Source organism: Python bivittatus, unplaced genomic scaffold (assembly GCF_059951505.1).
Source record: "Python bivittatus isolate LINGU-HERP-01145 unplaced genomic scaffold, Pbiv_v1 ctg000700_np1212, whole genome shotgun sequence".
Taxonomy (NCBI): Eukaryota; Metazoa; Chordata; class Lepidosauria; order Squamata; family Pythonidae; genus Python; species Python bivittatus.
The window spans coordinates 8,223,105-8,236,697 of NW_028277098.1; positions in this window are offsets into that span (position 1 = coordinate 8,223,105).

Sequence of the window (13,593 nt, forward strand, 5' to 3'; positions counted from 1 at the left end):
GTACGCTCTGGAGTTTGCTCTTCGGGAAACCCTAAAGGAGGTTCCCGCTTCCCCCTTCCTGCCCCTCCCATCTTTTTAGGGTCTGCGCCTCTCCCTGAATTCAACGGGCCCTCGCTACTTAGCAAGCAAGGCTTTGCAAAGCAACGACGGCGGGGCTGGCGCTCCCGTTGTGGGCGTTCAGGGGGCTTGTAGCGTGCTACGTAGCGCTTCGTGCAGCGCGTTTGGGTTTTGCGAGCCGGGTCTCTCTGCTGCCGCTCTGCCTCCTGCTTTGTTGTTGCAAAGCCGAAGGAACTCGCTGGGCGAAGGCGTGTGATTGGCAGGCGGGATCAGTCTTTCCCGGGCTCTCCGGGGAGTTCCGGGAAAGTAAGGACAGGAGGATCTCTCGGTCTTTTGTCAAGGTGTTTACAGCCAGCGCCGCCTTTACGTAACTTTCTCTGCATGCCCAGCAGGAGGCCCGAGCGAAAGTATCTTCAGCTTATCTTTCCCCGCCCTCAGTCCAAAGAGACAAGCTAATTTAGCCATTAATATAGCTGACATGCCGGTACATGCAGTGCTCAAGATAGTAAACAGGTTCCCCGATAGGAAAAAGCAAGCAGCTCTTTCGCCTCCAGATTAGTTGTTTGCTTGGCTGTAGGTAAATTGATTAGAGTGTCTTTTTAAAAGGGATTTATTCTTCTTCTGGTTAAAAGGGATTTAAGCCCTCAAGGCGGCTTCCCTCAATATCATCATCCGGAATCAATCCACTGCAGGATGAAGGTTGTGGACCCTCATCTACCACACTGGTCCAGTGCAAATTGGTAGATAGATTTATTTATTTTATTTTACATTTTTATGTATGTAACCCACCCATCCACCCACCAAGTCTAGCGCTGAGAAAGAGTGATTGTCTCACTCACCCAGCCAGCTTCTATGCCTGACGGAGAACTAGACCCTGGGTCTCCCCATTTCACATTCACATCTTAATTACTACACCACACTAGGTCTCAACTCATTCAATGCAAACTTTGTACCATGAAAATTATTTTTGAATTGAGATTTAAGTTATAAATGGGGGAGGGTGTATGCCACTCATCCAAAAGTGAATTCCAAAAATGTGGGGCCATAACAGAAAAGGCCCTGCTCCTTTGGTACTTGACTTTTTTTTTTTTTAAAGGTTGATAGAAGTCTAAGGCATTTGCCTGGCATCTTCACATACAACAATTACTGGGTTTTTACATAACATGGGGGGAGGGGGAGTGGCTCCAGATGACTTCTTTCACACCAAAAATTCTTATGTCTTCCCCCAGCTTCTTTTCTGTTATGGTATTTTAAAGCAAAAAGGATAGAGTAGCTGATGAATGGTTGAGTCCACACTTCATACTAAGCCAAAGTCAAACACACTGAAGTAGGGTGGAATGTGCTGTGAACCCGTATATCAATGTTTCTGAACTGTGACAACTTGAAGATGTGTGGATTTCAACTCCCAGAATTCCCCAGCCAGCAACAATATCTTAGTTTTCAAGGTTGAGAAACACTGCCATACATTGTGTTTTGTAAGCTATAATGTATGGCTTAATAATGTTCTATAAACCAGCCATTGGTTTATTGTTTAAGCCATGGTTAAGTAAATGTGCCATAGCACAATGGTTGAACCCAGCCAATGTTTTTTGGTAGGTAGTGCCATGAGCCACTTGCATGGGAACTATTTCTATGCATCCCTCAGCTCTTCAAAGGAAGTGGGAGAAGATTATAATAAATCTGTAATAATAGCTGCACAGTCTACATAGAGACTGACTTCAACAAACCTCTTAGATTTGTGCATTATGCACTATTTAAGGCTGCCTTTGAAGGCAGCCCATGAACTTCAGTTAATGCAGAATACAGCTTCAGGAAGGTTGGAGATATTTTGAACATAGTGTGCCAAGGCTTCCAGTTTATATCTAAACTCAGTTCAAAGTGCTGCTTTTGACCTATCTATGCTTGGGAATTTGATGTTTAAGAATCCCTATTTCACCTATGTAAAAGGACAGTTTGGTGTAGTGGTCAAGGCACCAGGCTAGAAATCGGGAGACTGAGTTCTAGTCCTGCCTTAGGCACAAAGCCAGCAGGGTGACCTTGGGCCAGTCACACCCTCTCAGCCCTAGGAAGCAGGCAAGGGCAAACCACTTCCAGAATCTGGTCAAGAAAACTGCAGAGACTAGTCTGGGCAGTCGCCAGGTGTCAACATTGACTTGAAGGCACAAGGAAAAAAAATCACCTACCTGCCTGCCTGAAACTTATCAACACATCCCTCCTGCCATTTGAGATACAGAGAATGGTTCTTAGTTATCAAAAGTGGAGCACGTAAGCTTGGTTTTATACTTTTGAATGCTTGATACCCACTTCAAGATTATATTTACATGTGTAAATGTTTGGAAGTTGGGTATCAGCAACATCAGCAGGGGAATCAAAAGAGGTGAGCTGGCAGACCCAGTGTCATGATTCAAGTTCCACCCTTTTTGTATGTGCATTGATATTGCACACACAAAAGGCGTGAGGCTTCCTGGTGATGCCACATCCACCATCTTGCCTCTTATGACCTCCCCCTCAGATGCCACTGGGATCTCTCCCAGCATTTCTTTGCTGAGTGCATCATTAACTTAAGCAAGACAGCCCATGAACTTTAGCTAATGCAAGCAAGATTATTGTGTGTACAAAGATGGAAAGATTTGGCATTACGCACGGTGGAGGAATGGTTGGTATAAAACTTAGAACCACTGTAAAGGAAATTGGAAGCTACCTCTTTGTATCTTTCTTCTTTCTATTTTTCTTTTGCTTTTTTTCCCCCTTTCTTGCACTTTTAGCTTTCTCTTTGGTTTCTTTCTCTTTCTTTCCTTTGTCTTACTTTATGATAGTTAGTTTTTTATTTTCTTTTTTAAACCCTTGAATAAAATTATATACAAAAACGTCAGTTAATGCTGAGTACAGCTTCAAGAGTTTGGAGATGCTCTGAGCACAGCGTGTCAAGGCTCTGTAAGATCAGGTTGGCCCCAACCCTATTGGGTTTGTCATCGTGCTTGGGAATGCAGGTGTTTGGTAGAGCCCATAGAGTGGCTATGCCGATTGGTGGTGGTGGTGGGTTTTGGTATACCTCAGCTACTGATGGTATCGTTGTATGGGTTTTTTTAAAAAATATATTGCATATTGTATGTATAGCAGGAAGAAGGAGCATGAGAAGCTGGAGAAGTACCAGGGCTTGAAGGAGGAACTAGAGAGGATTTGGGAAGTCAAGGCCAAAGTGGCCCCAGTGGTGGTAGGAGCACTCAGGGCTGTGACTCCTGAGCTGGGAGAGTGGCTCCAACAGATCCCAGGGACAACATCAGAGCTCTCTGTCCAGAAGAGTGCAGTGCTAGAAACAGCTGAGATACTGCGCAGAACCCTCAAACTCCCAGGCCTCTGGTAGAGGATCTGAGATTGAGGAAGACACATACCATAGGGGTGAGAGGGTTTTCTGTTTTGTTTTCTTCTGTTTTGTATATAGTTTTAATTGCTGTGAGCCACTTCGAGTCATGTATTAAATGGGCGGCTATATACATTGAAGTAATAAATAAATAATTGTTTTACAAAATGTAGGGTGGCCGTGTGTCTTCCTTTGCTGAGGACCCTCCTCTGTTTGAAGGCATCTTCTGTTTGATGTCCAAGTTAAAGATAAGTACCGCTAAGAAGTGGGAATAGATGCCTTGAAGCAGCCTATCCATGCAGAGGGCAAACTGACCAGGTTCCCTGAGAAGACTTTTCCCCTGTGATAAGCTGTGTTATTTCTATTTCTATTGTTGCCATTATTTTTGAAGTATCCTCTCAGCATAATTATTAACATATGCAATGTGTTACGCACGTCTATGTTATATTTTCTCTTTTTCAGGAATGTCTAATAGCTACCCTAACAAAATGCAGTGATACTTCTAGCTGATTTTTTTTTTCCAGCTCAGACCATCCCATGGAGACGAGCTGCCTGGAACCAACCTTTTCAAGGACACCTTGCTTCTCTTTGCATCTGAGGATTGTTGCTATTTTCACATCCTGTTTGCAGACGCTAGACAAAATGAACTGGCTTGTTTGTGCAAGAAAATTCTTATCCTTATTTTAGGGCAGCCTTCCACAATTTGGCATTCCCCTAGGTGCTGGCTTACATTGCCCATAATCCACAAGTAAATTGGCCAATACTGGCTGAGGAAGATGGGAGTTAGTTCAACATATTTGGAGAGCACTAGATTGCAAAGGGCAATCCTTCTAAAAATTATGTTTTTAGAAGTTTATGCTACCTACTTCATGGCCCATACTTTCATTCTCGGTTTTTCAACTCTCTTATTCTTTTGATCAAACAGTGCTTTGTTCAGTGCTGGATTTTAGGGTACTTAAAATGGTTGATTATTTCACAGTAGACAAAACTTATTCAGAGAAGTTCATATCTGGTCACTTGAACCAAAATGCTCAACTGGGGTGAAATTGGGTTAGGAACAAGGGAAAGAACAATTTAACTATTTAATTTCAGGTATTCCAAATTAACTTGTGTCTCTTTGGAATTGTCTGCCATAAAATATAACTCAGAAAACAAAGATTGGGAAGTGATGTTTAAGATTAATATGTTTGGGTTAATAAATCTAGTATCTTCTTTTGCACAAAAACTAAGCATGAGGTGTGAAGGAAGGTAGGCTGTTACTGGTGTGAACTAGTGATTTGTTTTGTATTGCTCATAAGGCAGTTTAATAAACTTAGTATTTTGCATTTTGTAAACTCTTTGATTTCATAACAAATTTTAAGTGCTTTTAAAAAAACCCAGACCACAGCTAATGGCAACCCTTTTGTGCAAAAAAGGCACAAAATCTACCACACCGTTAAAGAGAATCCCAGCCGGTATGGCCTGTTTGTGAGATTTGGCCATGTTGGCTGGGGATTATGAGAACTGCAGTCTCCCTCTAGGGATGGCATCAGGTGGGGGCGTAGTCCAAGCATTAGTCTAATGCAACTGCTCCCCCTGCAACCTGCAGCCTGGCTGACTATGTCTCTAAGCACCCAACGGTTCCATGTCTTTGTGGAAGACAGCCATTGCAGTTGTCCAGACTCTGTTCCACCTCTAAAGTCTTAAACACTCGGTCCCATCTTCCTTTTGGAATCTAGTCCTCTAATGGCAGGCTTATGCTAGTGACCACGTGCAAGGAAGGATGGGTTCTTATAGTTTAGTTAGGGAATTGGGGTCTGCATTGCTTTTCCTGAAAAACTGCACACCTGCTGAAATCCTTTCCCAGGACTGGGAACCTGTCCTCCCTTGTTGATCCAGATGATAAGAAGTTCTTCCCACGTAACTAATTCTTTGTGGCAGTTTCCACTGTATCTGCGTCCCAGCCAAAGGACTTTCCAGAGGAATCATCATCAGCCTTATCGTTTGCCTGCTTGTTTATTTCATCCGTTGCATGTTAGAACAGAGGCACTTGAAAGGAAGAAAAGCAAAGATTACGATAGCTGCCAATGAGGACTGCCCAATTCCAAATTTACTTTGCCTCCCACTCACTGCTTCTCTCTCTTCAGTTCTTTTTCAATGCTGTTTACAAGGGAAAGCTGAGCTTTGCAAGCATGAACTTAGTGCCCTCTAGTGAGTGATTCTGGAGAACTCCATGTTTTGCTGTCCCGTCTCACTTGTTTACTGAATTCATGTTTTGTTCCCTGGCTGAAGTTACACTTGGATTAATTGCATTTGTACAGAACAGACCTGCTTGGTGCATCATTCAAAACCTTTCTGCCCAACCCCAATCAAGCCTGTATTATTGCAGTTACTAAACTTAGGCCCACTATAGCTGGGCTTTAGCAATCCAGATGACCACCAGATGGCAGCCAAGGATTAGTGTCTTTTGAATCGTTTTGCCACCATCTAGTGTTCATTCAGATATCTGCAGCCAGAGCTGGTTGCTCTAATAAAGTATGTTAGATTCATGGTGATACTTAAATATCTTCATACAAGGATTGACCAATTCAGCCATTTTAAAAAGGCATTGACCAATGAATTCCACCCTCTTCCCTGCTGAAATTCTCTTATCCACCTCTAAAACAATACTATGAAACTAAAATGCATATTTTTGTTTAATGAAGTTCATAAATCAACTTCATTATGAAATCATACTTTGAGACAGGAAGAGTATATAGTTTTGGGTTGGTGGATAGTAAACAGTACAAGTAGTCCTCACTTAACAACCACAATAAGGATTGGAAAACTGGTTGTTAAGCGGACCAGTTGTTAAGCGAATTGGACCCGATTTTATAACCTTTTCTGCGGTGGTTAAGCGAATCACCGTGGTTGTTAAGCAAATCACAGTTGTTAAGTGAATCATGCAGTTCCCCATTGATTTCGCTTGCCGGAAGCCGGCTGGGAAGATCACAAATGGCGATTACGTGACCCCGCAACACTGCAACTGTTGTAAGTGCAAGCTGGTTGCCAAGCACCCAAATTTTGATCACATGACTGCAGGGTGCTGGGACAGTCGTAACTTCGGGCACGGGTTGTAAGTCACTTTTTTAGCGCCATTGTAACTTCAAATGGTCACTAAACAAATGGTTGCTAAGCAAGGACTACCTGTATGGGTAGAAGGAAATCTACACTGAGAATTACTTCCTTAATCAAAGATGATATGAAAGAGGAACAACTTTTACCTGACAAGATTCAGACTGATCTGAAAGTGGATTTAAAAATGACATGCTATAAGAATGATATGGAGAAGATGTTACACTGGACATTAAAAAAAACTGGTTGATGTCTTAATAATTAAAAGGGATATACAGATAACAAACCAAGAGAGTGACCTGGATAATTTTCCTATTTTGGATTTACAAAAGAGGCTTGTTAAAGCTTTGAAGAATTTTGTGAGAAGGGTCAAAGAAAAAATGAAAACAAATCAAATTCTAGGATATTATTTGAAGGGACTAAAGAGTTAAAAGGAAGGAATATAAAGTTGATTTATTTGATCATGGTTAAAATAGATATGCTGTTATCTCTGGTAACCCTTAATGGACTTTTGCTGATCAGGACTGAAATGACAAGGCTTTAAGGATTTGTTTATAGATAAGAGATGGGATATGGGAAGAAGAGATCATTTGTTGTATTTTAAAAGAAGGTAGTAAGTTACTAAAATTGTTTATACTTATTGTAATGAAGGGGAAGTCATTTCTTTATAGATTTTCTTTACTATAATTCTTATTTTTTTCTTTTCTATTTTTCTATTTTTTCTTTTCTGCACTATTTTTTCTTTTTATACTTTTATTTTTTTAGTTTGTATTAGTTTTTATCTTTTTAATTGTAACTTTTAATAAAATTACTATAAGAATTACTTCCTTGAGAATAGCCATTCACTCCAAATCTCCACATTATTAGGGCAAAGCTGAGAAAGAGTGACACAGAAACCTAGCAGGCTTCATGGCTAAACAAGGATTTGAGGTTGGGCTTCCCAATCCAAGGGTGATCCAGAACCTCAGTGTGTTGGTACTTTTTCTGTAAGTGGTACAGAATTTTATTGGAGTTCATACTCTGTTCCCAGAAAGTTACATTAAATCCACAAAAGCTGATACTATAATGGTGAGGCTAGCCCTAAATCAGAGGTTTAGTAGTCACAATAGTATTACTGTATTCTGTTCAGTAAAACTGTGTTCTAATAGTAAGAACTATTTTAGTTTATTCTACTAGGATCATATTCTCTTACTAGTGACTTGTAGTTTAGCCTGGGACAGGGAATGATGAAGGCGTAGCTGCTGTTGCTATTATTACTATTATTATTACTACTACTACTACTACTATTATTTTCCAGGGCCCTAAGCTGAGGAACATTGTTTTAAGGGAAAGATGTAGGATGTTTTGAAAGTCATACTTTTTCTACCCATGTAGAGCAATAACCAGTGAAGCTGCGTGTGGGTGGGTGGAGAAATTTCTGAGCATTATGAGATCAGATCGCAGATCAGCTATCTAGAAGTCATTGGTAAAAAATGTGGGTTGGCAGCCATCACTGTGTGCTTTCCCCATCTATTTTGCAGCTGCCAGCCAGTTTATATAGGCATCAAAATGTAAAACAAATTTTCCACGGTTAGCATCCTCCAAATGTGTTCAGACCTGAATTCCTAGAATTCCCAGCAAACAGGATAAAGTAAGTCCCCCCCCCCCCCCCCAGCCCTCCCGGCTGCCCTGCTGCTGTACTTTCTTATGAGAAAGCATTCTGTCCGGCAACTGCTACCTGCAGTACAAAGGAAAAATCCAGGCAAAGCTTTAGTTCTGAATTCTGCAACAAGACCCTGGGCCTTTGGACAAGGCATCCAGGGCTAACTGTAAAAGTGGGCTTTGCTTTCAATATGGGTGCAGCACGACTGACGTTGCACGTACGTTAACCAGCTTGGGTCTTTTGGATCTGAGGTATCAGGGTCAATGAACTCACGCAGAGTCAGAGGCCTATCTGCTCCATTTGCTTTTTTTAATGAATAAATATTGAAAGGTCCACAAAGGTCCTAGGCTAGCTTTGAAGAAGCTGCCAGGTCAGAGGTTGATGATCGCTGGTTTCAAATTGGTTTTGAATGCAGAAGAGGCCATCAGTTTATCAGGATTGCACGGGAGGGCTTTCTTCTTTCTCCCCCCCGCCCCCAGAGAGAGCTCCATCTGGCACTGATAGGCTTGGTTGTAACGTGCGTCAGCAACACATCTAGGACTATCTCAAACTAATTGTTTCAGAAAATGGGCTGGGAGTAAAAGAGGGCTACTGAAACAGTAGGCGTTGCACTGAGGCACCAAGCTATGTGTGCTGACCTGGGTACAACTGCTGAGTAAAATATTTCCATGTAAGCATGCAAACATGCTTAACAAGTTGAGGCCAACTTCAGCCACAGAAATTCATGGCAAATAAGAGTTTACCTTGTAGGGTAAATGCCAGGAGCAGGAGGGACATTTGTGGGGAAGAATCAGTCTCAGGATCCTGGTCCTGCCTGCTGATTTTCCTCCCCCAGCAACAATATATTTTATTATATTAAGTTGTTGTCTAAATGTGTGTATGCCCCTTTCCTTCAGGTTGTAAAGTCTGTTACATCAGAGAATCACAGAGTTGGATCATGAATTCCAGCTCAGGGCTGGAATCACAAAACATTCCTGATAGTCATCTAGACTTCATTTGAACATTTCCAATGAAGGAGAGCCCACCAACTGTCTGGGTAATGGATTCCCCTATTGAACTAACATTTTTTTAATGTTCAACCAGAACCTTCCTTCCTGGACCATAAGACCATTATTCCACATCCTGCTGTCTGGATCACAGAGAATGGGTCCTAACATACTGTGACACAACATTTCATGTACTCAAAAAGTGCTATCGTATTTTGTGTCATCTTTTCTCAGAGCTAAATGCACCCAGTTTCTTCAAGCTTTCCAAACAGAACTTAGTCTCCTGATCACTGATATTTCCTGAACTGCATCTGTTGGTCTGAAGTGTGGTGCCCAGAACTGAAGACAGTTCAAAGCCAGCTCTGCTATATTCTGAATCTTCTCTGTTCTTCTGATGAATGGGACCCTGGATTTCTATCCCAGAGTCCTGTGTTGATGGCATATTTCCCCACCCCCATATTTCTTTCCAGTCAGCTCTGAAACCAGGGCCCACATGAAGAATATACTGGCATGGGGAGGATCTGGCTGGTGGAGGAAAGAGGGTCCCACCCAAGTGTTCTCCCCTAAAAATTACTTAGTGTATTTCTGTAGCAAGCAGGTATTTGCTAAAGTCATCTAAGGGAGAATTAGTGGAACAAGAGAAAATCCCACATGAAACTAACATTTCAGATCATCACTACTATGCAAAAACTGCCCCCTCCCTTTTTTTTTTGCTGTGTCTTAATGTGTACTCTAAGAAACAGCAAAATCCTAATGGAAGACAAGATGTGACTCTTACCACTTTTAGAAGTAATGTCAAAGATTAAATTTGAGACTACAGTATGTCACATGATAAACTATACCTCCTGAGTTCCCTACTCCCTTTTTACACAACTAATTGTAGATGCAGAAGTTCCATTCTCTTATGTACCTGGCTTCTGTAGAAGGAATTCTAATCTGGAACGTTCACCTTTAGCCGATAGAAGTTCTCTTGTTCTATTAAACTTCTCCATCATTTTTTTTCAACTACCTGGAGCTCCTTTTCAGAATATCTACATAGTGTTGTTCTCTCTTTTTTGATGAAACTCCTCCTTTTCTGAACCATATTGTTATTTAGTAGAACTATTGATTATGGGGAAATAATAGGTATTCCAGGCTCCATTGACAGACACCCAAGAGACATGATATATTGATATCTGCAGTATTTCACTCTTTCTTGCTCTATCTGTACATTATACCTCAATGTTTATTGTTTGTCTTTTCAAATTCTATCATTTTGATTATTTAAAATCCAACTAGGCTGTTAAGCAAGTTATTTTAGACTATAGCAGTAGTTCTCAAGCTATTGGCAAAAAGAAAGTTCAGGGTTCCTATATGAGTAAAGATTCACCCATACAGGAAACTGATTTCTTTTGATCAGCCTCCCAAGGATATGATTATAAATTGCCACAACATTTGTATCCACAGAAGACTACCTCTTATATTTCAGTATCATTGTTTAGGGCTTGCTTGTTTTAATCATGGACCAGGTTCTAATTAATGTCTGCTCATATTCACATTAAGTGCTCTTTCAGATAAGGATTTTTTTTTTCACTGTGCAGTTCTCTATATGAAAAAAAAAACTTTTCTCCATGTTTGTCCTCATTTCTATTTTCTTACATACTATAGAAAATATGTAAAGGATGAAAAACAGAACTGCTACAATACAAAATTATAAAGATGTATATAAAAAAGGAATGTGTATAATAATTGGAAGTGTGTTCATGTGCATGAATACTGTACATATATGGCCTTGAAGGATGCAGACATTTTTATCATCCTTAGATTTGAAATGTTCTGCACTTCCATTTTGACAAAAATTGTAATAATAATAATAAAACAGCTGCACATTGTCTTTTGATTGATAACTTTCTAAGTGGAAACACCTCAAAATCTGTTCTTACCATGCTGTAAGTACATTCTTCTCACCCCTATCACGTTTTACTTTGAGAACATGTGTGAATCAGCTGTTCAGAAGCTTGGGAAACAATGCTCTAAAATTCTTGAACTAAAAAGGAAGAAGAGCGAGGACATAATTATGCATCAGTTGGGAATATTTTAAAAAAAATGGTACAGAGGAATTACATTCTCTAGTTTGCTCAAGTCCGTAGCAGAGACCAGGTCTGACGTGACTAGCTCTATTGGCACACTCACAGCTGACACTGTAAGATAGTGGGATCTCGGCCAAGTACTATAAGGTCACTCAAACTCTACCCTTCCCTCTCATCTGATTGGCCAAGGAACCTGTGAACAAAACATAGGAATGTGCTGGTTAAATGATAGATATAGCAAATGAAAACAGAAGCCAGTGTCACCCATTGCCATGTTCTTCTTAATACACTAAAGGTGTACGTTAGATTTTCTCAAGCATGTTCTGCAAATGTTCTAGGTGGTTTTCTTAATGCCTTCTGATGTCTAAATCTAGAAAATAACCGTGTAGCCTTCATCTTTTTCCAATCCTACCTTTCACTTGTTGCACACACACACAGGAGTAGTAAAGTCCCTTATTTCCCTGGTATGGAACAAGAGTGAAGTTGTAATGGGACAGCCAAACAAAAATCTAACTTGGCTTCCTTCTGTTGAGTATATACAAATCTCACCCATAATTAATTGAATTGTGGTTTATTATTTCAATTGTCTGGGTTCAACATGATCCTCCTTCCCATGAAAAAATCTAGTCTGGATATAGAAGTAGCTGCAGTTCTACACATTTAATCCAGACCTTCTTGGTCATGCTCTGAAAATAAAATAGCAGAAGTTAAATCTACTCAGAATACTTCAAGACAGTGTTGTTAACCTTATCCAGGATCCTAAAGCTCCAGAGAAGCCATAGATAGCTGTTTTCCTGAGTCTAGCCTATCCAACTGTGGTATATCAGTGTTTTGCTAATAGGGAGTGGCAAATAAATAACAAAATATATAAACAGGGTTGCCCACACTCCTATGATTTAAATTTCTAATTCAAGCATAATTTTAACAAGGGAAGTTTTCCGGGCATAGAAGAAACTGATAGAAAAGTTTGCTAAGTATGTATATGTATGTTAGGTTGCTGTTAAATTTATAGAAGCAAGTTTAGGGAAAGGAAAAATCAGGAGAAACTCTTGATCCAAAACTGAGATTATAAAAGCTCTATTTATCATAGCGGGGGTGGGGGGCAGGGAGGTGTTCAGAAGAACCCCTTGGCAATATTATCATATTAAGTCATAATGTCTGTTTGGTTTGTGTTAACCTTGGTGCTTTGTAAATCATGATTTGTGGTTAGGCCTCGTGGGAATGTAGCAATTATGGCTTGATCAACAAACCGAGGTTAAAATAAGCTATGGAATTGTATGATGTATTAATTGAGTTGTAGTGTTAGTCCATAGGAAAGAAGTTCAGGTTTAACTGTGAACATGCCCCTGCCTCCACCCCACCCCACGTGTCCAAGGTGGAAGGCCACCATAATCTTACCAAGGCCATTCCAAAGGAGTTACATCACCTCAGAGAGAAATTGGATCAGCAATCCTATGTTGCCTTGAACTATCCACCCTAAAAACTACAGACTGCCAGCAAGAGGGCTTAATAAGTAGCCACAGCATGCTGTCTGCAAAATAGTGTGCTCAAACTTACTACACTCAGGGGAATCTCCAAACTGCTAGCATCCTGGGTCATCCCTAGCCCAGGAAACTCTGTTATGGAATAGGACTGGCAATCTGTCTGTCTGTGTCTCCAAAACAGTAGAATTCCCACAACCACATGATAGAAGACCGTCTAGAACTAACTCTTGAAAAAGGGGTTGACTAATACAACCAAGGTAGGAGCCACGACAAGTCTTCTCCATCCCCAAGCAGGCCTTATATTATTATCCAAGCTTTAGAGAAAGACATACCCATCCAGCTCCAGGGCCGCACTCTCAGTTATCAACCTCTAGTGTGAAAGCACCATTAGGAATAACAAGAGGACCCAGACCAGTTCTTGGAAGTGAGTTTTGTACAGTCAAGGATAGGCAAAGGCAAGTCTGAAGTCTGTGCAACAGGAAAAGAGGCCCAGATTGGCCAAGTACTATCCAAGGATAAAGGGAGGAATATTCAGAAGGGGCAAGACAGGCAGGAAAGAAAGCATGGGAGGTTGGAAGGAAAGCGTCAAAAATAGAGAAGTAGCTTACTTAAACTCCAAGGTCCTCAAGTTCCAGTAGAAATGAGCAGGCTTCGCCTTATATTTTACTGATAACGGAGACAATAGCTTTAGAGGGCAACCAGAAAACCTTCATTTTCTTTGCAATAAACTGGGAAAGTAGAAAGCTGTTTCCCCTTTTGCTTTTATCCATTCTTCCCCACCTTCTACCTGTACTGGAGTCCTACATCCTATTACAAGGAGGAGAGAGAAGCAAAGAAAAAGACATGGGAGGCAACTAGAACATCTGGGACAATCTTTAATTGTATAATTAGGACAGGTAAC